This window comes from Carya illinoinensis, chromosome 1 (genome assembly GCF_018687715.1).
Source record: "Carya illinoinensis cultivar Pawnee chromosome 1, C.illinoinensisPawnee_v1, whole genome shotgun sequence".
Lineage (NCBI taxonomy): Eukaryota > Viridiplantae > Streptophyta > Magnoliopsida > Fagales > Juglandaceae > Carya > Carya illinoinensis.
The window spans coordinates 10,964,951-10,992,313 of NC_056752.1; the positions used below are offsets into that span (position 1 = coordinate 10,964,951).

A 27,363-nucleotide genomic window follows, 5' to 3' on the forward strand; every position below is an offset into this window, starting at 1 on the left:
CAATTTGGGGGTCACCATGAAATAGGTAACCTGTAGGCCCTGTGGCTTAAACCCTTATTTTGAAAAACTTGAGAACCACACACAGCCCTCACGCTCAGATAACTGCACCAGCTTGGGGGACCCCAACACAATTCCTTTGAAATGGGACATATCATTGATGATTTGATCCACCATTTGTGTAGGGGTAGGGGTGGGGATATCAGAATCCACAGTTTGCTTGAAGCTTAAGCTCCATACAAAGGTAAAGACAACACTCTTGCTTTTTCGGCCACTAAATGTGAAGCATTTCTGAAGAATATGCTTTTCATGAGTCATGTCACGGAGACCCTGCTCTCTGAAAATAAATAGGAAAGAGCTAAGATGCTCGGCTAAAAAAGGAAAGAGTTATAGAATTGAGTTGCAACGTACAAATCTATAAGAGGAGCCAACAAATGAGATTCCCGCAGAACAAATTTCATATGTTCGAATGGAATCTATCTTGTACATTCATTTCATATGAGGCCAAACAAGCAATACAGAAGGCCTACAAAGCTCATTATATCTCCAAAATTCAATAAGAAAAAAGGGGGAGAAGAAAAATAAAAAGAGAAGAAATATAGAAGAATGCTTTACAACTTTCAAATTGTTTTGAATTAATACAAACCTCATGCGCAGGAAAAAGTTAGTGTTCTTAACTCTTGGGATTTAATCAAGCCAGCGAGTAATCCCATCATCTTCCCCTACAGCTGCCAAAATCTCAATGCGTACCTCCAAAACAGCCTGCATTTTGTCAACAGTAATAACATTTTAATAGCAACAAAACCAAAACAAAAATTGAAAAAGGAAGCGGAGGGTGGGGATGCATTACTTGAGAACAGCTAATTATGGCAATGTTTTTTACTTTTTGATGAATAATAAAATTTTGTTGAGAAAAGTAATACGCAAAGCAAGTACACAGGAAGTATACAAAAACTGAACCTATTACAAGTCAGGAACTTAAAAAAGAAACAAGAAAATCATGGACACTAGTTTCATTAAATACAATTGCCGAAGCCCATTTAAAAGACATAAGATTATGCACCAAGCAGTCCTTATCTTCAAAGCATTGACCATTCCTCCCAAAACAAATACACCACACCAAAATTTTAAATCTATGATCACCCTCCACAAAGCTCCCATTTCTTGGTGGTATCTCCATAACCATTTATCCAACAAAGCCTTGTTGAGGACCAACAAATCCTGAATTCCCAATCCGCCTTCATGTATGGGGTTACAAATCGTAGCCCAATTCACCATTTTTTCCAATACCCCACCCCAAATAGATTGCGACTTAACGGAGGCACCCAGTGGAAGACCGAGATACTTCCTTGGTAGAGTGGAGACTTTGCATCCCAAAATATTAGCCAATCTCAAAACACTTGGAACATTTCCAACGGGCACTAATTCTGACTTTGTAAGATTCACTTTCAAGCCCGATGTCGCTTCAAAGCAAAGTATAAGAGCCCACAAAGCTTGAATGTGGTTATGATTATCCCCATAAAATACAAGCATGTCATCTGCAAATAAGAGGTGGGTCATCTCAAGTGTGCCGATTCTTGCATCCCCAACAATAAAGCCAAATAGAAATCTCCCTTCCACGAGAACTACAATCATTTTACTAAAAACTTCCATTATGAAAACAAATAGTAATGGAGATAAGGGATCACCATGCCTCACAACCCTTGAATTTCCAAAGAAACCCATTGGGGTCCCGTTTACCAAAATAGAGAAAAGGACAATGGCGATGCAAAATTAGATCCAAGAACGCCATTTTGCTCCAATTCCACACCTCTCAAGTATGCGTAGCAGAAAATTCCAATTTACACGATCATATGCCTTCTCCATGTCAAGTTTGCATAATAATCCTGGTTCGCCCGACTTGATGCGACTCTCCAAACATTCATTAGCAATGAGCACTGAGTCAACAATTTGTTGACCTCGTATAAATGCATTTTGGGGCTTGGATATGAGCTTCTCCAATACCATACTCAATCTATTAGCCAATGTCTTTGCAAGGATTTTGTACATACTACTCACCAAGCTAATAGGACGAAAATCCTTAATCTCCACTGCTCCTGGCTTCTTTGGAATCAAAGCAATGAAGGTAGCATTTAGGCTTCTTTCAAACTTCCCTCGTTTGTGAAACTCATGGAAGAAGCTCATGATGTCATCTTTAACCACCTCCCAACATGCCTTAAAGAAAGCCATAGTGAACCCATCCGAGCATGTAGCTTTGTCACCTGCCATACTTCTCACCACCTTACAGATTTCCACCTCCTCAAAAGGCCTCTCTAGCCAACTTGCTTCTTGCTAGTCGATCGACTCAAAAGCAAGACCATCCAGACATGGTCTCCAAGAAAACTGCTCCGAAAGTAATTGTGCATAGTAATTGGTAATGTGCTCTGTGATCTCAGTCAGGTTCGATGTAATCCTCCTATCTGCCAATAAGGACTCAATGATATTGTGTCTTCTATGCGAATTCGACGTTCGATGGAAGAATTTGGTACATTTATCCCCTTCTTTTAACCATAAAGCCCTTGATTTTTGTCTCCATGAAATCTCTTCCATTAAAGCCAATATTTCAATATCCAATATGATATGCTTTTTGTGAGCCTTTTCTTCTTCTAAAAGCTGCCTCTCCTCCTCCATGTCCTCCAAACCCTATAGTTCACCAAGTAGGGACTTTTTATGGTGTTCCACATTCCCAAAAATCTGCTCACTCCACTTCTTCAAGTCCACTTTGAGAACCTTTAGCTTACGAGCCAGCAAATAACTCAGAATGTCCTATATGATATATGAAGACCACCATTGTCTCACTCGCTCAATGAAGCCTTCTAATTTCAGCCACATGTTCTCAATTTTAAAATACCTTTTACCTCCCTAGATGCAACACAATCAATGAGAATGGGGAAGTGATCCGAATATAATCTTGGAAGTCGTTTTTGGAGTAGGTCCGAAAAGTGTGCTTCCCAATCGGGTGAAATAAGGAATCTATCAAATCTTGACCAAGCTGGTTGTTCTCTATTACTGGACCATGTGAATGTGCCACCCACTAGAGGAATGTCCAGAAGTCCTTTCTCACAAATAAATTCAGAAAAATCCATCATTACTGCTAGAGCTAGGACCCCCAACTCGTTCGCTTGGGAAGCGAGTGACGTTAAAATCTCCCCCAATACACCAACAAAGCCTCCATAAGCTACAAAGACCAACCAATTCATCCCACAAGCCTCTTCTCACTATATTAGAGTCGGGTCCATAAACACCGACAAAGGACCATTGATAACCATCTTCCCCATCTTGAAAGAAGTAGCCACCATATATTCCCCCACCCACTTCCATATTTTCCACCACCCTTTTATCCCACATTACCAAGATGCCTCCCGAAGCCCCCTTAGATGGCAAATACAACCATTCCACATGGTACCAGTTCCACAAACTCCATATGGTGCTTCGAGAGATGACTTCCAATTTTGTCTCTTGTAAACATATGACATCAACTTATCATCTGCAAAGCTGATTTCGTACTTTGGTGAGCTTCTCTAGTTCATTCAACCCCCTGACATTCCATGAGACTATCTTCAACTTCATAAAATTACCGATTTTACCCTACCCTTCGTTCCACCACGACTCTCACTTCCTTTGTAATTGACCGAACACGTAAGTCGCTTTAATTCCCTTTCCCTTTTCTTGGCTAAGTATCTTTTCATGGCTGAATTAGGCTACCCATCTTTGATGGCAACAAGTAAGGCCAAGAATTAATCTTCATAACCAGTACATGGGAGTCCAATGCACAATTGAATCTCTTTGGCTTTACGTAGGACCCAATTTGATGCAAGTGTCTGTTCTTGCAACAGGGGCATTGACTTAAAGGAGTTGGCTCAAAGACTTCAGCACCATTGTTCATTCTTATTGACAAAGATTCCCCCTTGTTTTAAAAGACTCCGGATTTGAATAAAACCAAGGTGCTAGGCCTGTTCTCAACACCTGATCTCTCATAACTGATCTTCATCAGCATCTCAAAGTCCTTTTGAGGTTCCTGCGCAAGCACCGTCAATCTCCACCGGCGACGTCACCTCCTATAGGTCGTCGAGCATCAGTCCACCCACCACATCTCTTGCTCTCGGTCTGGGATGTCACCAGCTCCTCTTGGCCCTTTTCCGTCACCAACGAGCTTCTCATACCTCTGAAACAAACTACCTCGGCTATGAACTCTATCGCCGGCATCATCTTTGACGACCCATTGGTTAGGGCTTCACCCACCAGTTTGCTCTCTCCAATCGGTGAGTTGTGTGGTTGTCAGTTGATGTGTGGACAAGGATGGCATATCCTTGCGATAGCAGGGGTTGGGCTGTGTAGCCCTTCAGTTTTAGCCCGCCAAATTTTGGGCTAGGCTAGGGCTTTCCCTTTCTTGGCCCAAGAATAACGCCTCTCCTTGCCCCCTTTAAATTTGTTCAGCCTGCTTTTGCCCAAACATGAGGATGTTGGGCTCAAGCCCAAGACCAGTCATTTATCCACCCTCTAAATCATAAAATTTACTAAGTTTTTTAGCTGTAGCAAATCTGTTTTAAGGGAAAGATCTTCATCCCTCACAATGTATCCTCTCTTGGTCAGAGAGCTACCTTCCATTTCAGTGTTATTTTTGTAGGTTTGATTAATCGAAGCACATTTCCTTTCGTTTCCCTCAACGACTGTCTCCTTTACTTTCAAAATCCCAATATTGCCCTCCACCCTGGGTACCACTATTGATGTATCTCCTCAAGCTTCATGTTTGCCTATAGTTAGCCCCGATGATTGAACCACCCCTGCATAAGACTTAGGCATAGTGTTGAGTTTTGAGTTTTGAAACTCACCAGTTCATCGTAGGTTGATTTTTGAGACCTTGACAGCCCAACCTTTCTCCCCTTCCCCTAGCTATTGTAAGCTTCCCGCAATGTAGATACCATTTTGTTCCACCCTTTTCCCTCCATGTCTTCTGATATGAAGATGAAATTCTGTCGACCACCATTGCCATATTCCACCAACGCCATGTATCTACCCAAGCATTGGAGCATCCTTGGGCAATGTAACTTCTGTTACTATCCCGATAGATTGCAAAGAACTCCTTAACATTAGCCAAACATACCTCAAGGGCTCTAATAAACCAGTTCACCATGGACATCTCCAGGACTAGTGCTTTCGCAACCTTCCAACTTCTCTCTATTATGCGAATCCATCAGCTAACTTCCTTAGTTAATGCAAAAACTTTAGATTCTATAAGAATCTCTTTCAATAAAACCATGATAATCTCATAGTTAATCACTCAAGATCATAATCAATTATTTGAAAAGGCAATTTGTTCACTTTTTTTCTCCGTCAATCAATCATAGTTTCTAAAATCGTTGATATAGTAAGTTCACTGAAAGAGAGAGATAGAGATGTGTCTAACTCCCAACTCGCATTGGCAGAAACACTCTCAACTAGATTTCCTTTATATATAGTTTCTTCCCAACTCCCAATAGCCAAAGCACTCACTTGCAATCAACTATGGGTAATTATCTAATCTGACCTCAAATATCTCTTTGCCTCAGGTCCCTTTCTTGTTTAGGCTTGTATGCTTTGTGGGGTTTGTATGCTTTGAAACTTTTCCCAACTAACCAAATGAAACTTAGCTTCCTCCCATATACAACCCCACAAAAAGTCTCAAAATAATTTCTCCAACCAATTAGCCACACCAATCGGAATGGGAATAAAAGATAGAAAATATTTAGTAAGGTTAGACAATGTACTTTTGATAAGGGTGATTTTCTCCCCTTTTGACAAATACAACATCTTCCAACCTACCAACCTTCTCCCTACCTTCTTCAACACCCCATCCCAAACCATACTAGCCTTGAAATAGCCAACAAAGGAAGCCCAAGGTAACTAATCAGCAAAGAGGAAGCCTGACAATCCAGAATACTTGCCAACCCACTCATATTTCTCACCTCGCCAACCGGTACAAGCTCGGACTTCCCCGAATTGACCTTAAGGCCCAACACAACTTCAAAACAAGGCAGAAGCGCTCATAGATTTGCATATGGAGTGGATTCACATCACAAAACAGTGAAGTATCATTTGCAAAAAAAGATGAGAAACCGTAACCAAACCTTCTTGAGGCCCTCCCACCATGAAGCCTGACAACAAACCATTGCCAACCGCAGCCCCCAATATACAACTAAACCCATCACGATGACAAAAAGAAAAGGAGACAATGAGTCCCCTTGTCTCAAACCAACTAAACTATTAAAAACCCCCTCAGGAGAGCCATTCAATAAAATTGAGAAACAAGCAATCAAAACACACTGTTTGATCCAACCACACCTCCCCCCAAAGCCACATTTCCCCATAACATAAAACAGAAAATTCAAATTGACATGATCATAAGCCTCCTCCATATCAAGCTTACATAAAAAACCACTCAGCTGATTTAATTCTACTATCCAGACATTCATTTGCGATTCATACGGAATCCAGAATTTGCCTCCCTCTAACAAACACAATCTGCGATTTCAAAATAATCATCTCCATAACATTACACAATCGATTGGCCAGCACTTAATAAATAATTTTATAGACAGGCTAATGGGACGAAAATCATTCACATCAAAAGCTCTCGCCCTTTTTGGGATTAGTGCAATAAAAGTAGCATTTAGACTCTTCTCAAACTTACCAAAAGAGAATAATTCATTAAACACTTTCATCACATCCTCCCTCAGAATGTCCCAACAATCCTGAAAGAAAGCCTAATAAAACCATCTAGACCAGGAGTCATATCTCATCAAAAGGTCGCTCGAGCCATTGGGCGCTAAGAGGATCAATAGTATCAAACTCTAAAACCTCTAGTTTTGTCCTCCAATCATATTGCTCCGTAAAAAGATTATGGCCTGGTTTGGTTATCAAGATGAGCTGTTTTCATATAATCATTATAACTTTTCCAAACCCCCACACAAAATATAATAAAAATTCAAATTTTTTAAATCTCAAAACAAAAATAATATTAAAAATTATATTCTAACAATATTTTATTCTAACTTTCAACTTTTATCTCATCTTATATCATCTATGTAACCAAACGAGACCTCTCATAGAAAAGGCAAATATGCTCCTTAATGTTAGCCTGGTCAAAAAAACAGCACATTCAACCTCAATCAATTCAATAGCATTTTTTCTTCAATGAGAGTTAGTTTGCCACCCTGTGAAAAAGCTTTGTACATATATCCCCTTCTTTTAACCATAGGGCCCTTGATTTCTGCCTCCACGAAGTCTCCTCCATCAGAATAACCTTCGCTAATTTAGACCCAATAAACCTCTTTCTCAAAATCTCATCCTCTAAAAGAATACTACCCTCTGCCTGACTCTCCAACCCCTGCAATTCCTCAATAAAAGTCTTCTTATGCCTATCAACACAATTAGAGAGTGTTGAGCGACATCCCAAGTTACCAATCCTTGTTTTTCTTCATTTGTTCCCTTATCAAAATTCACCAAATCCATTTGTATTCATCCTTGTAGCTTTTGGGCTGCATCAAATTGGTATAAGAGCTTTTGGTTTCAAATGGATCAAAAGCAAAATTCTTTTATGTCTTGCACTTTCGATGCTCATGAAAGTGCAGATGATGTTCTGTTGATTGGTCAAAACTTTCAATCTATGATGAGTATCTAGAAGAGGAAGAACCAATCTACATGAATAGTTACCACATTTTGATGAAGTAGAAAGACCAAGAACAGAAACATTGTGAAACTTTTGTGAAAGATTTGGTTTCTAGAAGAGCCAAGACTAACCTTATATCCTTCTAGAAGTAGGAGCACAGTTGTAAATGGGACGATATCTCATCCTTCCGTCAATTGTTTGCCTTGGTTGTGTAAGTGACATCCACAATTAGATAGTGTTGAATGACATCCACTATCCCCTGGTTGAGTGACATTCTAGGATTATCCATTTTTACTTTCTATTGCTCTCGTGTTCTTTTTATTCTCAATAGTCTTTCCTCATTATATTAAGCCTTAATCCTCACATATTCTTGCAAGTCGTGCATCGCTTCAGTGAATCCAAATTCATTTGTTGTCGCTACCCGTGGCTTGCATCAGACTCCTACATGTCATTTCATTGAAGTTGTTGTGGCATGATGATGTGACATGATGTCGTGACGTCCTGACCTGACAACTGAGTTGGCATGTAGCATATGCTGGACAGGACCTAGAATGTTATTTATTTTGAATTTTGAATTGAAGCATTTATGTGTCTTTAGTTGTGTGTTAGGTATAGAAAGTAATTGAGCATTTAATATTTATAGTTGTTGGACATTGTAGAAGTGGTTGGAAGTTGTCTGCAACAATTAATAGGGTGTTGAGTTGTTTTTCATTTATTAGATTGTTGGAAGTTGGCTACAACATTAATATGGATGTTGGGAGCTGTTTTTCATTTATTATAGGCTATAATAAGCCAAACCCATGTACTCCTATATAAAAACTATGAAATGAAGATAAGATTTTGAGTTTAAAACCCTCTTGCAAGTTTTGCATCTGAAGTTGAGTTCATCTCCTTCCATCAAGTGTTTAGCTTGTTTGTGTGAGTGACATCCACTATTTCATGCAAGCCACAAGCAACAACAACAAACGAATACGGATTAACTAAAGCGATACATGTGACTTGCAAGAATATGTGAGAATCAGGCAAAATAAAATGATAAAAAAGCTATTAAGGAAAAGAAACAAAAGAATAATGGAAAGTAAAAATAGATAATTATGGGATGAAACTCAACCAAGGGATAGTGATAGAACTACACAATCAAAATCTACATGTCATTTCATCAAAGCTAACGTGCCCTGATGACATGGCGACCAGACTCAGCAGCTGAGGCAGCATATGACGTGTTGGACAGAACCAACAATGTTATTTATTTTGAATTTCAAATTTAAGTAGTTGATCATTTAATGTTTATAGCTGTTGGATATTGTAGAAATGATTAGGAGTTTTTCATTTATTGTGGCTATAATAAGCCAAAACCATGTACTCCTATAGGACTATGAAATGGATGAAATAGGGATCCACTTTTGAGTTTTAAAATCCTCTTGCAAATTTTGCATCTGAAGTTGAGTTCATCTCGTCCTGCCATTAAGTGTTTAGCTTGGTTGTATGACTGACATCCAAAATTAGATAGTGTTGAGTGACATCCACCATCCCCTGGTTGAGTGACACCTTAGGATTATTCATTTTTACTTGTTCATTTTCTTCTTTTCATACTCAATAGTTTTTCTTCATTTTATTTTGCTTTTGATCCTCACATATTCTTGCAAGTCACGTGTATCGCTTCAGTGAATTCAAATTCGTTTGTTGCCGCTACCTGTAGCCTGTATCAAATAATGATGCATATGCACAATCAAACTCCTATATGTCATTTCATCGAAGCTAACGTGTCATGATGATGTGGCAACTTGACCTGCCAGTTGAGGTGGCATATGGCATACGTGCTGGACAGGACCTAGAATGATAGGCCTGGTTTGGCTACAAATCTCATCTTATCTCATATAATCATTACAACTATCTCAAACTCCTACATAAAATATAATAAACAATTCATCTTTTTGAAATCTCAAAACAAAAAAAATATATTAAAAAATTATATTCTAATAATATTTTATTCAACTTTTAACTTTTATCTTATCTCATCTGATCTGTGTAACCAAACGAAGCCTTATTCTAAATATCAAATTTAAGCATGTATGTGTCTTTAATGGTGTGTTAGGTATAGAAAGCGACTGAACATTTAATGTTTATAGCTATTAGAGATTTGTAGAAGTGGCTGAAAGTTTTCTACAGCAATTAATAGGGTGTTGGGAGTTATTTTTTATTTATTAGGTTGTCGGAAGTTGGCTAAAATATTAATATGGGGGTTGGGAGCTGTATTTCATTTATTGTGAGCTACTATAAGCCAAAATCATGTACTCCTATATAAGGACTATGAAATGGATGAAATGAAGATTAGATTTTGAGTTTAAAACCTTCTTGCAAGTTTAGCATCTGAAATTGAGTTAACTCCTTCCATCAAGTGTTTGGCTTGGTTAAATGAGTGACATTCACAATTAGATAGTATTGAGTGACATCGACTATCCCCTGGTTGAGTGACACCCAAGTCTATCCATTTATACTTTCCATTATTCTTTTGTTTATTTTATTTCTTTTCCATACTCTAATAGCTTTTTCCTCATTTTATTTTAACTTTGATCCTCACATATTCTTGCAGGCCACAGGCAGCGACAACAAACGAATATGGATTCACTAAAGTGATGCACATGATTTGCAGGAGGATTTTAAAACTCAAAATTTGATCCCTATTTCATAGTCGGGGAACCTCTCCAAGGCAGGGCCCTTTGAACCCACCCTGCAGAATAAACACCGGTCCCGTGCATCACACTCTCGAAAGTTTCCCTACACGTAAGTAGTTAAATTACTGGCTTTTCACCAAGGAGTGTGGCCCCAAAAGATTGTTTACACCCACGAGGTGTTGAACCTTGGACTTTGAAGGGAGTGATACCCCAAGATCAAGGCATTTACCACTTGGGCCAACCCCTTGAGGTTTCATCCAACTTCCAACAACCTAATAATTGAAAAACAACTCCCAAACCTTTTTAGTTGCTACAGACAACTTCCAACCACTTCTAAAACCTCCAACGGCTATAAACATTAAATGTCCAAGTACTTCCAATACCTAACATTAAATGCTAATAACATTATAAGTTTTGTCTAGCACATATACCATATGCTATCTCAGTTGCCAAGTCAGGTAGCCATGTCATCATCCCACGTCAACTTCGACAACATGACATGTAGGAGTTTGATTGTGCAGTTGCATCATTCTCCTTTTCTTCAAAAATCAACTTAACCTCAAGTTGAAACTTACGTCCTCTCAAAATGGTTTGCCGATAAGATTTACTCTTCATTGCAATCACAAAGAATGGGACATCGTCCCATTTACAACTCTGCCCGTACTTCTAGAAGGATATGAGGCTAGTCTTGGCTATTCGAGAAACCAAGTCTTCCACAAAAGTTTCACAATGTTTCTATTCTTGGTCTCTTTCTACTTTTTCATCAAAGATTGGTAAATATTTATTGTAGATTGGTTCCTTCTCTTCTAGATACTCGTTGTAAATTAGAAGCTTTGACCAATCAGTCAGAACATCATTTGCACTTTAATGAGCATCTAAAGTAAAATACATAAGATAATTTTGCTTTTGATCCATTTCAAACGAAAAGCTCTGTTACCAATTTGATACAAGGCACGGACAGCGACAACAAACGAATATGAATTCGCTAAAGCGATGCACATGACTTGCAAGAGGGTTTTAATGTCATTTCATCAAAGCTGACATGGCATGATGATGTGGCACAAACCTAACCTGGCAATTGAGGTGGCATATGATATATATGCTAGACATGACCTAGAATGTTATTTATTTTGAATTTCAAATTTAAGCATTTATCTGTCTTTAATGGTGTGTTGGTAAATGAAGTAGTTGAGCATCTAATGTTTTATAGCTATTAGAGGTTATAGAAGTATTTGAAAGTTGTCTGCAACAATTAATAGGGTGTTGGGAGCTACTTTTCATTTGTTAGGTTGTTGGAAGTTGGCTAAAGCAGTAATATGGGTGTTGAGAGCTGTTTTTCATTTATTTACTTATTTATTTTTATCGGTAATCAAGAGATTTTTTTTTTATTTTTTATTTTATATCCATGGGTGTCTGGGCCAGCTTGCACGCACCTCGACTAATCCCATGGGACCCTGAAGTTAACGGCAAGGTAAACCTCCAATGGCCTTGAAGGGACTCGAACTAGTGACCATTGCGAAGCAAACTCAAGTCCTGATCAACTGAGCTAAGTAATCAAGAGATTTTATTCATAAAAATAGGAAAAGTTCAAGAACACAGGAAGTGCACATGAGAAATGCCTAAATAGAGTTTACAACCGATAGTAAGAAGTCATGGACATTTAGTTCGTTACAAACAATGGCCCCCACCCATGAGAACAATGTTTTAAAGAAAAAAATTCCAGCTCCTCCATTGTCTTCTCACGATTTTCGAAGCTTCTATCATTTCACTCCCACCAAATACACCAGCACATACAAATAGACCCTTTTCAAGATTGTTGCAGCTTGTGAATTACCTCTAATACCTCTCTAGCTAGCTAGAAAATCCACCAATCTAAGAGGCATGACTCATGATAATCCAAGTCCTATAAAAAAATAATCCCACATGGTCCTCGCCATCTCGCAATGTAGAAATAGATGATCTACTAATTCACGATCTCTCTTACACATATAACACTATTAGCCAACATTTTCTTATGTAATCTGTGTTGAGAATTTTGCCCAACACTACCTTCCAAACAAAAAAAGCAAAGCTTTCGTCTGCCAAATGCTCTTCCATGGAAAGCTTTTTCATTTATTGTAGGCTATAATAAGCCAAAACCATTTTTTTTCTTTTTTTTAAAGAGTCAAGGTCACATGTCCAAGAGTGACCCATTCCCAATTTTATTAAAAAGTCCATCACTTATGGTGAAAGAATACCATAAAACAGATCTCCTGAGAACATAAAGCCCACAGGTAAACCCACAAAAGACCCCCCTGAAACCAATACATCAACCACATCTAAGATAAGGAATGCCAAGCTTGTCCATACGAATAATTCCCCGGATAGGGCCTTAAATGGAAGTATCTTCCCCAAACTCTAAATTGACTCCTTGCATCCCTTGCTTAGCTAAAAAATCAACCACCATATTAACTTCTCTGAAAATATGACGAAAGCGAACATTTAACTCCCCAACAATAACTAAAATTTCCTCCCAAAAATCCCAAAGAAACCAATATTTGCACACTCCCGACGCCAACCATCCAACTATGACCATTGAATCAAACTCTACCAAAATATCTCTTAAACCCAATTCCTTGCACAATCGAAGCCCATCAAGTAAAGCTCTACATTCAGCGATGGTGTTAGTAGCATGACCATATGAATGAGCAAAACCTGCCACTACTCCACCATACGAATTCCAAATAATACCACCCCCCTTGAATTTCCCAGGTTACCGCAAGATCCGCCATCTACATTCAATTTTACTTCCCTCTCTCCGATGGTCGCCGTGCAATTAAGTTTAATTACCTTGCAGCAACCGGAATAATTGGTCATGCCAATTCCTCCAGGATCATCCTCTCTTGGCCACATATCCACCGAAATTCTTTTATCTTACTCAACAAATCTCAAATTAGAATTTTAACAAATCGAATAATAACATCCGGATTAAATTTCATACCTTCCATTCTTGCCGCACATCTATATAAGGACCATGAAATGGACGAAATGAAATTATCATTTTGAGTTTAAAACCCTCTTGAAAGTTTTGCATTTGAAGTTGAGTTCATCTTCTTCCATCAAGCGTTTGGCTTGGTTGTGTGAGTGACATCCACAATTAGATAGTGTTGAGTAATATCCACTATCACCTAGTTGAGTGACATCCCAAGATTATCCATTTTTACTTTCCATCGTTCTTTTGTTTCTTTTCCATACCTAATAGCTTTTTCATCATTTTATTCTGCCTTTAATGCTCACATATTCTTGCAATTCACATGTATCGCTTCAAAGAATCCATATTCGTTTGTTATCATTGTCTGTGGCCTGCATCAAATTGGTATCAGAGCTTTTGATTCAAAATTCAATCAAAAGCAAAATTATCTTACATATTTCACTTTTGATGATAATGAAAGTGCAGACGAGGTTTTGATTGATTGGTCAAAACTTTCAATCTATGATGAGTATCTAGAAGAGGAAGAACCATTCTACAATGCCTATTTACCAATCTTTGATGAAGAAATAAAAAGAGACAGAACAGAAACATTGTGAAACTTATGTGAAAATTTCGTTTTCTTGAAAAGCTAAAACTAGTCTCATCCTTCAAAAAGTATGAGCAGGGTTGTATAGGGAAGATGTCTCGTTCTTTGTGGTTGCAACGAAGAGTAATTCTGTTCGACAAACCATTTTGGAAGGACGTAGGTTTCAACTTGAGGTCGAATTGATTTTTGAAAAAAAAAAAAAAAAGAATAATGCAATTGCACAATCGAAGTCCTACATGTCATTTCATCGAAGCTGACGTGGCATGATGATGTGGCACGATGACGTGGAGACCTGACCTAGTAGTTGAGATGGCATATGGCATATCTGCTGGACAAGACCTAGAATATTATTTATTTTGAATTTCGAAATTAAGCATTTGTCTTTAATGGTGTGTTAGGTATAGAAAGTAGTTGAACATTTAGGGTGGGTTTGGATGTTATAGAACCCTTAATAAGGGGTTATAGAAGTGGTTGAAAGTTGACTATAGCAATTAATAGGGTGTTGGGAGCTGTTTTTCATTTATTGTAAGCTATAATAAACCAAAATCATGTACTCCTATATAAGGACGATGAAATGGAAGATATGAAAATATCATTTTGAGTTTAAAACCCTCTTGTAAGTTTTTCATTTGAAGTTGAGTTGATCTCCCTTTTCTTTCCATCAAGTGTTTGGCTTGGTTGTGTGCCTTTGATCCTCACATATTCTTGCAAGTCACGTACATCACTTCAGCAAATCCATATTCGCTTGTTGTCGTTGCATTGGCATGCATCACTCTCCAACCTTGCAATTCCTCAATAAGAGACGCCTTATGTCTATCCACACTCCCAAAGATTTGTTCATTCCACTCCTTAAAATCCTTCTTCAAAGCATTTAACTTACCAGCCAATATGAAACTAGGGGTACCACACAATTGATAGGAATTCCACTGTCGTTCACCATATCTTTGAAACCATCAGCCAACAACCACATATTTTCAAACTTAAAAATATATACGACTTCTGTGAATGCCACCACAATCCAAAAGAATAGGGAAATGGTCTGAGCAAATTCTAGACAAACGCTTTTGGTACACCTTAGGGAAATGAGATTCCCACAAAGGAGATACCAAAAACCTATCTAAACAGGACCAAGTCCTATTATTGGACCACGTAAAGGCACCCCCGCCTGCCCGGGGGGGGGGGGGGGTCACGAGAAAGGTTAACCTCAAAAATGAATTCATAGAACTCCTTCATCACCTAGGTAAAATTGGAATCCAATGATCTCTCACTCGGAAAACAAATGGCGTTGAAATCCCCATCACACCAAGGCACATCCCACCAACTAATAAAACCAGCAAGCTCTTCCTACAAAAATCTTCTGCTGCTGTCCACAGTAGGGCCATAAATACCAGCAAAAGCCCATTCAAAACCATCATCTACATTTCTAAAATGACAAGCTAGCTAAAACTCCCCTATACATTCCTCCAAATATCCATGCATATAGACATGCACGAACTAGAATGATCGATAATAGGAATGAAATCCATACGTTGCATTACGAAAAGTGGATAGTCAGACATGCAATCTTTGATTTGGCTCTGCTCTCAATCACCCAAGGGAAGGGATAAAGAGACATTCAAGTGAGCATGTGTCAAATTGGCTTGAATTGTAGTCGATCACAATTCGGAAATGTTTTTCTTTACAAGTAACATAACATTTTATTGAAAGTTGTAATAGGCATGGCCCTAACACATGAGGTATACAGATAGCGTACAACTAGTTATAAAATTAGGAGCTAGAAAGTGATACGAGAAAATCATTTAAGCAAGCTCCATTAAAAACACAAGATGAGGCCCAAAGAAATTAAGTATGAAAGTAGAAACTTCTAAGCTCATCCGGGGAACGCTCCTTATCTTCAAAGCTTCGACCATTCCTTTCAATTCATAGACACCACATGTTACATAAAGGAATCAGCCTCCATACATCCTTTCAATCACAGTTCGCAAATAGTAGAAATTGAGTTCTTTTTCCTGCCCATAACTTCTACCTTTTCAAACCTAATTCATGGCTGTCCACGTGGATCATTTGCCCCAAGAAGAGGTCTTAACATTTATCATTGGGTTAGAAATTTTTCCCTATTGATGATAACAATGCAATTCTATGGTAGTCAAAATCAATTTCCATGTGCCACCATTACCAATCTGCTATATACTGATGATCAGATTATACTCGGCCATGCATCACTACAGGAATCCAATTCCATTCAACAGGACCAGATCAAGACTTGAACATATTCTCTCCAGTCTAGGCAACTGCTCAAAAAGACCAGTTTTTTTTTTATTATTAAGTAAATAAGACCAGTTTACATCAATATTTTAAGCAACAGTATACAGGGTCACACCTTTTTATTTGGTAAGTATACAGGGTCACACATTAAGTATAGTGTCCCGAGTCCTTAATCTGAGGCTAACACAGGCCAAAGAAAAAACACCTGGGTCATCCTATTTTCATGCAATGATCCAAAAACCACGTTTTTGAAGATCAGAAAATGTCCTAAATCCAGGAGGGAGGGGAAGAGAAAGAGGAGGAGGAGAAGAGGAGGGGGGGTGGGGCGAAGTTTGAGTAGTAGATGGATGCATGATATCAATAGAGCCTTAGTTTCCAAACTAGGGTGCCTTCTAGCCATAAGTATGCATGGATTAGAGTACTAAAGGATAAGTAACATAAAAATACCACCTTTCCTAAAATGCAGCCCAAAAAGAGAGGCCCTTGGATATGGAAAGGTATATTGAGGACTCGAGCCCTCCTCAAAAAAGGCTCACCTACAAATGGAAACTCCCTATGGCAGGCCAATTTGCACCAGAGACTAAAAAATCATACTTTGGGAAGTGGTTTGGCACACTGTCCCCACTAAAGCATGCCAACATTGACACACTCCAATCTGTGGACATGTTGCAAGCTGATTGGGTCGAATTAGCTCTTAAACCTAACCCAATCCTCAATATCAACCTGTAAGAGATCCACCATTTCCTCTTGCTTGTCACTAACAATTGGGTTATTGACCCGATATGGCTAACGAAGAACAAAGGGACTCGTGTACATATTAGACTAATTCCATTCAATAGGCTGGCCATATCAAGAAAATCAGTAGGGAAAACTTGATGTAGTGGCAAATCACCTCCCCAATGCGCCCAATACACTCTTGGTAACTCCCACCAAGTTACCACCAAGTATGATCTTTCCATTTGCGAAAGCCAATCCACGTCAGCAACTTTATGTAAGGATGATGCGGACTTTAGTCTCCATAGATGGACAGAAAAATGCCCACCTTTGGCTCTCAATATTGGAGAGGCCAAAGCTGCCCTCTTAGCAGTGTCTGACGCAACTAAGTTGCATTTGGGAAAAAGTGATGATGGAAGGTGAGACTACAGTTGTTTTGCTGGCAATCCAAAAAACAGGTCTCATAAGCGATTGGAGAATTTTCCCAGTAGTAATTGATATCCACTTGTTTTCAATCAGGCTCAAGATTGTGTGGCCAAGAGAATTCATAGAGGGGCTAATTTCTATGCACACAACCTAGCAAAATAGGTGGCCTCGACCAATAGACAGAGGGAGGAATCCTCATATAGACATTGGAAAGGATCCTCAAAGTGAAAGAATTCCCATTGATTCTTCAGCTTTCATAATACTAATATAGACCGTGGGAAGAAACGTCCCCGGGCGGTCCCCCGATCACATTGATCATTTTTCTTAAAGAGGTCACAGCCCCCATCATTTTATTTATATAGCCCTCACCTGTGACAAAGGAATGTGGTGGTAACATTCTAAGCACCTTCAAGGACAAGGCACAATGTCTTAAGCACATTGATCATAATCCAGTGGATTATATTAAGAAAAAATGAAAATATAAGACAACAGTTCTATTTCGAAACTTACCGAAGGATTCCTACAGTTAATGAGCCGACATTCTTCCAAGGGACCTTCCAACATCCAACTCTCCCAAACATCAAAGCTATGACTAGCAAATACAAATTCCATTCTTCTATTAATCTGCCATATCAAAATTTAAACTTCTTCAACTACCAAATAACAAGAATAATCATAGTACAATGCATTTAAATAGTCAGGAAGTCAGCTAGTTTGGCATATATTGTCAAAACCCCATTGATAACTAAGGAACTTTTTTCAAATATTATTTTTTTTTATCAGTAAATAAGATTTTTATTAAAAATAGCCGAAGCCACTTTTTTCAAATATTAAATGAGAAATATTTTAGCCACAAAGAGATTACACAAAAGTAATCCCACAAACTGACATGGTTTCATGTGATTCGTCATATTGTAAAGTTACTTTTATTGTATAGTAGATCTAACGGATCATATAAAGCCACGACAGTTTGTGAGATTATTTTTGTATAATTCCTTTGTGGTTGTAGCAGTTCTCATATTAAATTAGTAATGCATGAAAGATCAGACAATAACAAGCAACCCTTTTAGCCACTCCAATTTCAATTTCAAGAACACATACTCCACCCTGCATGATTTTGTAGTACCTGCAATAACTTTCCACCAGCAGCAAATGATCGCAACCCAATTGTGTCCTAAAGAAGAGGCATCCACATGACATATCAGCCAACCAGGATTGCAGTTAATATGTCCAATTTAAGCTACCTATCATTAACTGAAAATAGGCAGGAATTTGGCCCAGTATAAAAGAGAAAAGTTCCAGTCAACAAACCTTGCTCCTCAAAACAATGAGGAACTGTGCTGCAGGATCTCTTTTAGTTACGTTTGACATGGTATCTAGGAACCAACCACCACCTTTAACTCTTTGCCTAGAAACATGGAGTGTAGAGCGATCTGTAGCATATAAAGCTACAACATACCCATCTTTCAACAGTTCATCAGACTTTCCACCGAGCTTCTTTTTTGATTTTAGATGCTGGTCAGAAGTTGATTCTTGCATTGACTCCATGGGTGTTTTCCTACTTCTTGACTCTTCAGGGGAAGCAAATCGTGAACCAGAGCTTACTGCTTGATCTGTGCCACTCATAGCAGTATCATCTTCTCGAAGTGAGATACTTTCCTTTTCCAGAGCTGAGGGTTCATCTGGTTTTTGTTGTGATTTTTGATGTGTATGTCTCTTCTTGGCCTTCTTACCTGATCTGCTTCGCCTTACTTCAGATCTGGTAGTGGTGCTTCGAGACAAACTTGAAACCTGGTGCTGGCCAGGAGACTCTTTGGATTTGATAGTATCTTTTTTATCAGAGCTTTCTGGGCTTACAAGAGCATTATCTGTCAATCTCTCACCAACTGAACCTTGCAGAGCACTTTCTCTGTCTTGCTTATCAGACTGTTCATTTTCATCAGCTATTTCGCTTTCCTCTTCCTCCTCATCAGATATGGCATTCTTTGGAACAATCCCATCAAAGAAGAATGTGTGTAACATAGAAATAGCTTTCTCCCTTATCTCCATCCATACTTCTTCACTATAGTCCGCACTTCGTGGAAGAATCAATACATTGGGCATCTCCTTTAACTGAAATGCAACATGATATGATGTATTAGAGTCAACAGAGTTACCATATTCCCAGTGGCTCTATTTAGAAAATCTGTCACATATGGCAATATTCTACAGTGTAAGAAGATTAAAAAAATCATGCAACTTCTTCCGCTATACCAGACTTCCTCCACACAAAATTTGCAAAGAGATTAAAAAAAAAATTTGATTATTTAGAGATGCCGAAAGGACCATGGCAAAAACAATATAGAGCCCTCTAGTCTTTACTTCTTTCCTCAAACCCTCAGACATGTGCAGGAATATGAGTATATCTGGCACAGAATGTGGAACCGAACATTTTAGTCATTTCAGTTACCCCCAGCATGACAACTGGGACACAATTTCTGTAGTTGGTCCATGTGGAAGAAGAACTAAAGGGCTGAAGATATTCTCAAGCATGTATGAGTGTGAAAATGCCTGTACAAATTCATAAATATATAATAGTTACACACCCAGGCTTCCATCCATTGTGGCCCTTCCGCACCATCCAGAGCACATCCAGCTAAGGTGCCATCAATCAAAAGCTGCTTCACAGCACAATCATCCATCAGCTGAGTGCTACCAGTATTGACAATAAAAGCCCCTATGCATTGCAGAAAAGAATTGTTCATGTCAAAAACTAAATAAAAAAGAAAGGTGAACCACAAAACCTGTAAAGAAAGATCCATATACATGTACCTGGCTTTATATTCTGCAAGCATTCTGCATTAATAATGTGAACTGTTTCATTACTTAGAGCACAGTGAAGTGAAATAAGGTCACTTGCTGCAAGTAAATCATTAAGAGTATCCATTCTCCGGGCAGCGGGAGGAAAAGTTATTGAAGTCCTGCTTACTTTTCCTTTTCCCTGAGCAGCAAATGCGGATAAAGTTATAAATCCAGTTTCATACACAATACATAATTAGTATTGTAGGTTGTTTTTGGGTCATTAGGAGCGCTTTATTATGGGCTAGGTGTTTTCTTGTATACGTTCAGTATACTTGGTTACTCCTTTTGATATATAAAATATTTTTACTTATCAAAAAAAAAAAGTACATAATAAGTCAACATGGAAAATTTTCAAGAATGTTTCATACACAAAAAGGGTATAAACATAGCTTCATTTTAGCGAACACTTCCATTGAGCATAACCAGCAGTAAAGTAAAACACAAAACTGTTTCTTTTCCTTTCTATTTTTTTTTTTTTATTGACACCAAGTGTTCGGGAACAGCGTCCCAACTAATCTCGGGAGTGCACAGGCCCTAAGCAAGGAGTTTCCCGCAAGTGCACCTTCGGGTAATTCAAGGGAAAAATTCTCCAATCCGATAGTCCCTAGAAATTGTTTGCACCCAAGGGGATTTGAAAACCTTAGACCTGGGGGGAGCATACCACCAAGTCCAAGGCCTTTACCACTTGAGTCCAAGGCCTTTTCCTTTTTATTTTAATTCAAGCATTTATAAAAGATTGCTGTACTATACAATATGTAATTCTCAACATCTAAATTAGCACATTCTTAGCAACTAATTCTTTCATCCGAAGTCCCAAAAATATCAAAAGCCGTGAAATTTGGCAAGCTCAACAGGTTGTAACACTGAACATGTCAAATCTATCTGATTTTCACTTCCACTTCATAATCATAAAAGTGGAAGCACATTTCAAGCCGCAAAAGCATCCATTTGAACATAATGTACTCACTTTCCTTCTGATTCATAGCCCATTGGCATCAAAACAAAGTATCTTTTTCTCCGAAACATCACAAACAAAAGCACATAACAGTTCGCATTCAAATGATAAAAGGAAATTCAAATTAGCCAAATTTACTCAAATCCAACTGCTTTCAAGCACCAAATAAAAATGATACAGAAATTTATTAGAACAGAACTGAGTGAAAATTGTGAAAAATTACGGGGCATTATAATATTCGAACCTCGTGAATATCGAAATAAAGCACGCTCATCTTGAAGGCTAGGCTCCTTGTAGCCAAAGATCTAGCCGACGCAGATCTACCTATGATCCCCAAAACCAACCCACGGCAGCGTCGCATTCCTCGGCAAAGCGGTTGCAGCGAACCGAGCCATCCAGAAGCGGAGAGCGCGTGGCGGGAGAGCAAGTGCGTCCTGCGCAGCAAGCCGAGGAAGAGCGCCATGACCGTGTCGGCGATCTCCTCGGCTCGCGACGCGTCGACGTGTACGAGTCGGAGCCCGAGGTCTGCGGCAAGGGAGGATTCGACGGCGCGGTCGGCGGAACCGAGGCATAGGATAAGCTGGTAGGGGCGGAGGCGGCGCTGGGCGGCGCGTGGGAGGAAAGAAAGAGAGTGGAGGATAACGGCAGCGGCAGACTCGATCTTACCGTCTGCCAAACGGCTCAGAGGGACGTGCTCGACGGAGGCGACGCCGGCCAAGGAATCTTGCTCAAAAGCGCAATCTTCGATGCAGTTAAGGGAGACAACGGAGGGGAGCGGTGGTGCAGGGTTATTACGGCGGGACATTGTCGTAGAGGAGATGAGATTATTGGTGGCCATGATTCACCTCGTCTATGACCAAGACAAGGAAGAATGGTGTTATTACCGTTGCTATCTGAGACTTAGTGTGGTAGTTAGGGTTTTATGTCTGAAAATGCAATTTGTTGGGGGACATTTCTGTGGGTAAATAGAGTGTTTGGGGCTTAGCTGAGGGGTCGTTTTAGGGTTGCTCCAGTGCCCCTGGATACTTTCAAGTGTTCTAACACACTTCCTGGCGCTCAGAACCGAACCCAGTGTCCCCTCCCTCTCTCTCTGTCCTCTCTCTCTCTCTGTGTAAAGGTGTCCTTTGGATATTTCTGAATTCCCATTTATATTCCGGGGACCGTCAATACTTAAAAAATAAAAATAAAATAAAAAATAAAATAGTGAATACTGAATAGCCTTACAACCAATTACAGTTAATTTATAATTTTTAATAATATAATACTTTTTAAATAAAAAAATTCTATCTACTATATTATCATCTCACTTACATTTTATTAAATAAATTAATAAAATGTGACATATTTATCATCATTGAATAATCATTTATTATATATTTTTTTATTATCAAATCGTGATAAATGCGTCACATCATATATAATAAGATACAAGTAAGATTAATATATAGTATTACTCAATTATAAAAAAAATTACACTTTTATCATTATGAAAAAAATTATTTTCATATTAATACCTTAGAGTCTGTAGAATATTCTTGATAAAAGAAAATTTATTATTGTTTATTAAGAGTATAAATTTTTTTTTATAAAATATATTTGATATCTAGTATTAAAATATATTAATTTTTTTATATTTTTTAAATATTTATGTCATGTATATTTTTTTATTGGTGTTGACATATCCTATCAGTATTTATACTGACGAAAGAATAATTTAAAAGTTGAATATAAATATTATTTTAAAGCTTTTTAAATCATAAGTGATTGAAAAGATCAAAACGACATGTATTGTACAATAATTTTCTTTTTTTTCCAATAATTGATGGAATTTATTTTAAATATCTTTATATTCAAGTTGTAGATAAAAATAACTACTTAAAATTCGTTATATATCATTTTGAGGATGGCAAATTTTTAAGAATAATGATACATGTAAATCATTTTTAAGATTTTTTATATAAATATATTTTAAAATAAAATATTTAAAATTTTTATAAATTATTTCATAAAAATATCTATCATTTTCTTTTCTTTTTTTAATGGAGAGATAGAATGCGTTATATGCTTTTTCATGATGAGACTTTGATAGCAATTCAATTCTCAGCTGAGAGAGTCTGTCCACAAAGTGCAATTTCATGGCTGCCGAATCAAAATAAGCATTGGTCAAGAGATGCTTACGGTAATGATAAACAACTAGTCCTCTGTTTGGGTTTCTCCATCTCTTCAAAACTTTTCCAAAGAGTCTTCCAAAAAAAAAAACCAAACATATTCAAATTTTAAACAAGTTTTGCATAATTTTATTCCAACTTTTTCCCTTTTTATTCAATCATTACATTAAAAAAAAACAAAAAATACAACACAAAATTACAGACAATTGCTACTCTTAAAATTATATTCCAATAAGTTTTAATTCTTCTGTCTATTTTTACAAGCCCCAATACAAAACATATTACAGAAAAAACTATTCAAAACTTATTCTCAATTCACGAAATCCCACGTGTATCTCATTTGATGAATAATAGTAAAATGATACATAAATAATACTGAAATTATTTGATTTTAAATATTTTATTAAATTTTAAAAGAGCTAAGAAAAGAAATTAAATAAAAATATTATAATATTCAAAAATTATTTAAATATAAATTATTATTATTATTTTTGTCTAAAAATTTTGTATTGATGTTTGTATTTTGTTTTAAAATTTATAAAAATTATAATAGATAGATAATGATTAAATAAAAAAATTGAATAATGAAGATTTAAAATTAAAAAAAATGTTGGGTTTGAATAATATTTGAAAAAATAGTTTTAAAAAGTTTTGATAATTTCTCGTCTGGTCCCATCATCCAAACGGATCCTATCTTAAATATTTCTGAAAAATTTCAAGTGAAACAAGCATGTATTAGTTATCACATTAATGCCGACGCACGACATCAAAAAGTGGGTTCCCAAGAGGATCTCAAGAAAAAGAATAAAAAAAAAAAAAAATGTACCTTTCAACTCAAATACAATTTACATAAACATGTTTCCAGGTTCTGCACCCACAAGATTACAAGGAAATGGGATCCCTGTGACAATGCTTCAAAGCCGGCAAAGATGCATTTAATCACACCGCAGTAAACGGATTGTTAAGAAGTATAAAAACAGCACACATTTCAAACAAAAAATGCTGATTACAACTAATGAATTGAATAGAATAATGAAAACCTTCTACAATTTAATACAACAAAAGAAAACCATCTAACATTTTCCTACAAAAAAAAAAACTAAAAAAGCATAAAATGACGCTTCACAGAGAAACATCAAACCACCTGAAACTTCTACATGGGGTGGACATAGACACATCCTCACAGAAGCGAAGTCACACTTCAAGACGCCGCTCACACCTCCATCCTTCATTTCAAAGAGGAAATGCATTGCATAATACCCAGCGATTGAGTCTAGGATGAGAGACTTCACAAGGGTCTCAAAGTGGCCGCCATGTAATCAGAAAAACTACCCGACCAAAGGCCTATACGGCATCCACCTCACCTACAAAAAGCCCATACCTAACAGACAAGCTAACTGCTTAATAACATCTCTTGCTTCCTCTTCCTGAATTTTGAAATCCTTTATGACTTCCTTTAAAATCCCAAAAGGCTTCCTCCCTCCGCATCTTTTAAAACCAGGATAAGAATATTTTCGTTTCAAATGATCCAGGTCAGATAAACCTCCTCCTGAAATTCCTAGTAGTGGTTTGATATGATCGCATCAGAAGTCCAACGCCAACTCCTATACCAAGACACATCCCAAGACCAATACCAACACCAACTCTAACACCAGCATTAAACCAAGAGAGTTGGCCATCCTCCCCATAGTACATATCTTCAGGGTAAAACCCATGTCCAATTTTCCCATCAGACTCAGAATCTTCAACATCTGAGTCCATGATCTGCAAAATTCCCAAGAGAGGATTGATCACAAATCATTCCATACAAAAGAAAATATTTTTCCTGGCCCAAAAGCTCAGCTAAATTTCAAATGTTTTCTTTCCCTCAACTGGAAATGAAACATGGCTACCTGTAAATAAGAAAAACTGCCAACAAAAATTGGAAAAAAAAAAAAATATCATTTTGATGTTTCTCAAAATCACATGAGCAATTATTTGGATAAAGTTTTTGAAGTGCATTTCTGCATTGCATGATATTTTGCTGAATTTAAGGATGAAAAATCCATACTCTCTCCATCCCAAACTACACAGATAAAAGTTTCCAAAATAAATTAACGTTTTCCAAGATTGAACTCTGAAAATTTTATATTTCAAACTTGCCTATTTTCGAGTTTAATCCACTTTACTTGCACATTTATGGGCATTTTTCAAAAGATTATTTTCCATTAAAATATGTGCCATAGTGACGTGGAGTGTCAAAAATACAGATTGAAGCAGACCCTACACCAATTCAATACACAATCCGAACACAAGTTTCCATTTTTCCACATAACGAAATAGCAGAGAATCTAAGTTTCCATGTAGCAGACTGCAGCTTGCTGAATCTAGGACCAAGCTAGAAGAAGGTTAAGGAAACTAGAAGAAGGTTAAGGAAACTAGAAGAAGGTTAATAACATGAATCTAGGACCAAACTAGAAGAAGGTTAAGGAAACTAGAAGAAGGTTAATAACAAAAATAACTATTCAAGGAAACGTTTCTCGACAAGGATCCAAACCAAACCAATAAGATCCAGAATAAAACATAAGCTAAAAAGCCATACATTAAAAGTTCGCAATTCCTAGCCTACATCACCAATGCCTAACTTAAATACAAGTCCAGTTTCTGGTCACGCATTAAACCCGGAACTAAAAATAAAGCTTCCAATACATCGAAAAGGGCTTAGTTCTGTTATTATAAAATTTCTATAATGAATCAATTTTGCCCGGAACTTATTGCTACTTCAAGCACCAATATACAAAATTAACGAAGTGTTTTATAATGTAACTCAATTAGATACAATGTAACTCAATTAGATGCACGTACATTCTAAAATCAAACAAACCCATAAACAATAAAAACTTAAAAAGACAATATCAATACCTGCCCTTTCCTATGTCGAACCAAGCCATTAGCATTGCGTTGTTCCTTCCCCATTTCTTCATCCTCCGGAATGGCATCAAGAAAAGAATGCCTCACCGCCTTCCGCCTCGGACTAATCTGAATAGTCTTGGTCAAAATCACCGGCACTCCCGAGCAACAGCCGGCGATATAAACCTCAAATGATGGCGAGGAAACCCCGAGCTTCGGCTGGAAAAACGCCGAGGAACCAGAACCGATCGACGCTGACATATAACAGTCCATACTCCAGCCTGTCCTCGCATTGTTGTCCAACCCCGCACACCCATTTCCCCAATCCGACTCCATTCGCTCCAAAGACCCGCACAAAATCAAGTCCTGGTTCTCGTAAACTTCGAACTCGACCCCGCCAGCGACCCTGACAGTATCAGTGCTCACGTAGGTTACCTCCGATGACTCCTTGTCGAGCCGGTCGCGCCGAAGGGTCAGTGACGGAGATTCCGAGGCAGGTACCCGGGAATTGTTGATTTCGAGCGAAATACCGATCTCGCGGCGGAGGTGGCGCAGTGTGAGGTGGCTCGGGACACTGTTGATCACGCACGGAGCGATCCGCACGTAGAAAAGCCGGGTTTCGAACAAAGCCGAGTGGTTCATATACGGTCCGTTAGAGAATCCGTACGAATTGGAGATCTCCGTTGACGATTCGTCATCCAAATTGTCCATGCCTTGCCAGAATTGAAGGTTGGTATGTAAAAGTAGGGCTTCGAAAACAAAACCGGACGCTAAACGTTATAAAACAGCGACAGGTTCTCTATTTGTCGTTTCTTTTCCTGCTTGGAACTCGCGGTAAACGAGATCGAAAGAAAAGGAAAGAGGTTGTTAGGCAAAATTTAGTTCTCGGAATGCAGTTTTGGGAAGCGTCGGAAAGAATCCAAAATCCGGAGGTGACAAATTTGGGAAATGAGAGAAGAATGAAAGCAATAGAAACGAATTAACGCTCTTGCAGGAAATGGAGCTTTCTGGAAGTGACGTAAAACAAGAAATATTTGTAGCCAAACAGGGGTCTAGGTGAGGTGGAGGGTGGAGGTGAAGGTGGAGGGAGTGGCGTGGACTGTGGAGGGGGTTTTGGTTTCAAGGAATCTCTGGGAGTTTCCTTTTCTTGGGATGTCAGTTAGGGGAAGAAGTCAAAAAACTATGCAGA

The 27,363-nt window shown here is 38.1% G+C and overlaps 1 pseudogene; it reads right to left on the reverse strand.

Annotated features, from left to right (window-relative positions):
* Positions 1–392: 392 nt before the first annotated feature.
* On the reverse strand, positions 393–27,363 carry LOC122310378 (annotated as a pseudogene).